This window comes from Otolemur garnettii, unplaced genomic scaffold, assembly GCF_000181295.1.
Source record: "Otolemur garnettii isolate 467f Iridium unplaced genomic scaffold, OtoGar3 scaffold00105, whole genome shotgun sequence".
NCBI classification, from domain to species: Eukaryota; Metazoa; Chordata; class Mammalia; order Primates; family Galagidae; genus Otolemur; species Otolemur garnettii.
In genome coordinates, this window is record NW_003852500.1 from 4,130,845 (window position 1) to 4,134,870 (window position 4,026).

The window sequence follows — 4,026 nt, forward strand, 5'->3', positions numbered from 1 at the left end:
AAAAAAAAAAAAAAAAAAATAGCCTATGGGCTTCTCCCAATGGCTTGATGGCTCATACCTGTGATCCTAACACTTTGAGAGGCAGAGGCAGGAGAATGGCTTGAGTCCAGGAGTTCCAGACTGCAGTGAACTATGATCCCACCAGTGTACTCTAGCCTAAGGGGCAGAGAGTGAGATACTGTCTCTAAAAAATAAATAAATAAAGGGTTCGGGTGGCACCTGTGGCCCAAAGGAGTAGGCCCAAAGGACCCGGCCAAAAAACTGCAAAAAAAAATTAAAGTGTTTAACATAAATAAATAAATAAAGGTTTCAAGTTAGTTCGGGTAGGATAAGGCTATCCTGCAGTGAGTGGTCATGCACAAACGAAGTTGTCCACTTCCTGGGCAAGGAGGCCACCAGCCTCAGGTTCTTGCTTAGGAAATGAAGGAGCTATCCTTAATTCCTATCTGTGCCCCACTCTGCCTGGCTTCTCTGAGCCCTGGTCTCTACATCTGACAAATGGACATGGCATAAGTGAGACAGAGGGGACTTTTTCTTTTTTTCTTTTTTTCAGACAAAGTCCTACTTTGCCACCCTCGATAGAGTACCCCCACGTCATAGCTCACAGCAACCTTAAACTCTTGGGCTCAAGCAATCCTCTTGCTCAGGCTGGTCTCCAACACCTGAGCTCAATCAAGCCACCCACCTTGGTCTCCCAGAATACTAGAATTACAAGCATGAGCCACCGTGCCCAGCCCTGACTGAGGGACATTTTGTGCAACAGAGCCAGTTTCTCCCCGTGCCCCAGTGGCCTCAGAGTGAAACCATAGGCCTCACCTCTACACCCTCAAATCTCCACATTCCTCCTCATTCATTCTGTTCCAGCCATGAGCTTCTCTACTGGTCTTTGCACAAGATAACAACATTCCCTCCTCAGGGCCCTTGCACACGTTGCCCGAACCACCTGAGTCTCAGCTCAAATACTACTACCATGGCCAAAATAGCCACCCCTCTCTACAGTTTTAAATCCTGAAGGTTATACAAAGATGAAATCTGGTCTGTATTTCATCTGGTGCAGTAGGATAATTCCAAATGGATCAGAGATATAAACACATGCCCTGCAAACATTAGAAGAGGAAGTACCCACATTCTTCTATGGTCCGGGAAGGAAAGAGTTTTCCTAATGATCACTTAGAGCCCAGAAGCAATAGGGAAAGAATGTATCCCTCCATACATGTGTGTGAACATGCAAAATAAACATCACGTCCACAAACATCATTAGCATGTAAAATGATAGATGATGAAGTGAAGAAAGTACAATTTACGTCACAGACTAATGGTTAATGTATCTAATATATAAGAGTTTCCAAAAATAAAGAAGAAAATTAAAATTAGTCATTCTATATAAAAATAACAGGCAAGAGGGTGGCACCTGTGGCTCAGTGAGTAGGGTGCCAGCCCCATATACTGAGGGTGGCGGGTTCGAACCCAGCCCCAGCCAAACTGCAACAAAAAAATAGCCTGGCATTGTGGCGGGCGCCTGTAGTCCCAGCTACTCAAGAGGCTACTCTGTCTCTAAAAAAAAAGAAAGAAAGAAAAAATAATTAACAGGCAAGAAATCACAGTAAATGAATGCAAACAGCCCCCAAAACATGCGCAACCTCTCTCTAATAAAATAAATGCAAATTAAAACTATATAGAAGACACCTTTTTTGCTATCCTCCCATCCCTTCCTCCTTGCTGATGCCTAGAATGCAGGGAAATGTGATGGTTGGAGCTAAAGCAGCCATTATGTTCCATGAGATAGATCTTGGGCATGGCAGCCAAAATGGAATTGGAGACATCATCATGCCTTCCCTAGACCACCTACATCTGAACTTTTATAACACAGAAATTAAATTTCTATTTTGTTTGAGAAAAAGTACATGGAGATAGAAGTGTGACCTTATATCCTTAGTGAAGCTGTGGAAAAATGGTATTCTTGTTCATTGCTGGTGTGACTGTAAAATAGTATGACAGCATGGTGATAGAGGGGGATGTGGAAGTATCTTTATTTATATTTATATTTATTTATTTATTTATTTGAGATAGAGTCTCACTTTGTCATCCTCAGTAGAGTGCTATGGCATCACAGCTCACAGCAACCTCCAACTCTTGGGCTCAAGCAATTCTCTTGCCTCACTCTCCCAAGAAGCTAGGACAACAGGTGCCCACCACAATGCCTGGCTAGTTTTCTATTTTTAGTGGAGATGCGATCTCACTGTTGCTCAGGCTGTTCTCAAACTCCTGAGCTCAAGCAATTCACCCACCTTTCCAAAGTGCTAGGATTATAGGATGGGCTACCTGGAGAATGTGGAACTATCTAACAAATATACTTGTTTATTTTCCCTTTGAACCAGCAGTTATACTTCTAGGGATCTATTTCAAAGAAATGTGTGCAAAATGCATTGTAATAACAGCGAATGGAAATAACTTATGGGTCCATCCAGAGGGAATAGTGGAACAAACCACCCATCTATCACCCAATCGAGTACCACACAGCTGTAATAACCAAGTGTGAGTTCTATATTACTGGAATCTCCAGGGAATGTTATTAAGCACAAAGAACAAGGTAACGCACATATAATAATGCTGTCATTTATCTAAGGGAGACTATGAATGTATGTTTATTTGCTTATATTTAAAATGGAAGAATCCTAACCTCAACTTTTAAAAAGAAAAGCAGGATGAAAGAGACAGACTTGGCTTGGCACCTGTGGCTCAAGTGGCTAAGGCACCAGCCACATACACCTAAGGTGGTGGGTTCGAATTCAGCTGGGGCCCGCCAAAACAACAATGACAGCTGCAACCAAAAAATAGCCGGGCATTGTGGCAGGCGCCTATAGTCCCAGCTCTTGGGAGGCTAAGGCAGGAGACTCACTTGAGCCCAGGAGTTGGAGGTTGCTGTGAGCTGTGATGCCACAACACTCTACCCAAGGGGACAGCTTGAGGGTCTGTCTCAAAAAAAAAAAGAAAGAGACAGACTAAAAGCTTGACATCTCTAAGTTTATCTTGTTTTGTAAATGTGACTCTGGAACCATGTTACTGTCTTACATGGTTACAAACAAAATTAAATGATAGAGACAATTTAAAAACTTGAAATCAAAATGAGACAAATTAACCTAGTTATGTTTTTGAGTTGATGGCTTAACCATATTAACAGGAATTATTTCAGATAATTTTTTTCTTTTGAGACAGAGTCTCACTGTCACCCTCGGTAGAGCGCTGTGGCATCACAGCTCACAGCAACCTCAAACTCTTAGGCTTAAGCGATTCTCTTGTCTCAGCTTCCCAAGTAGTTGGGACTATAGGCACCTGCCACAACACCTGGCTATTTTTTTGTCATAGTTGTCATTGTTGTTTGGAGGGTTCGAATCCCAGGCTGGATTCCAACCCGCCAGCTCTCTCTGGTGTATGTGGCTGGCACCCTACCCGCTAAGCAACAGGCACTAAGCCTATTTCAGATAATCTTAAGACAAAGTAGTTTGAACATAGTACACACAATACATTGCCTGGTGAAATTCACTCCAAGCACAAAAATAACTGCAAATAAATCTTAAGCTATTTTTGACAATCATAGTATCAGTAATAATACTGGTATTGCTATTCTGAAAATATTACATATATTTTTTGGATAAAGCAAATAAATAATGTTAAGAATCAAGATTACATGCTCACCTTGGCAGCACATACACTAAAATTAGAACTATACAGAGAAGATTACCATGGCCCCTGGGCAAGGATGACACGCAAATTCATGAAGTGTTCCAAATTTTTCAGAAAGAAAAAAAAAGAACCAAGATTATCTGTTAGAAGAAAGATGTGCAGGCTCGGCACCTGTGGCTCAAGTGGCTAAGGTACCAGCCACATACATCTAAGGTGGCAGGTTTGAATCCAGCCCGGGCCCGCCAAACAACAATAATGGCTGCAACGAAAAAATAGCCGGGCGTTGTGGCGGGTGTCTGTGGTCCCAGCTACTTGGGAGGCTGAGACAGGAGACTCGCTTGA

General features: G+C 42.4%; 1 non-coding gene across 1 annotated transcript; it reads left to right on the forward strand.

Moving 5' to 3' along the window:
* Positions 1-3,688: 3,688 nt before the first annotated feature.
* On the forward strand, positions 3,689-3,795 carry LOC111727440. Its single transcript, XR_002774996.1, has one exon. It is a non-coding gene; the product is annotated as a U6 spliceosomal RNA (small nuclear RNA).
* The last annotated feature ends 231 nt before the right edge of the window (positions 3,796-4,026 follow it).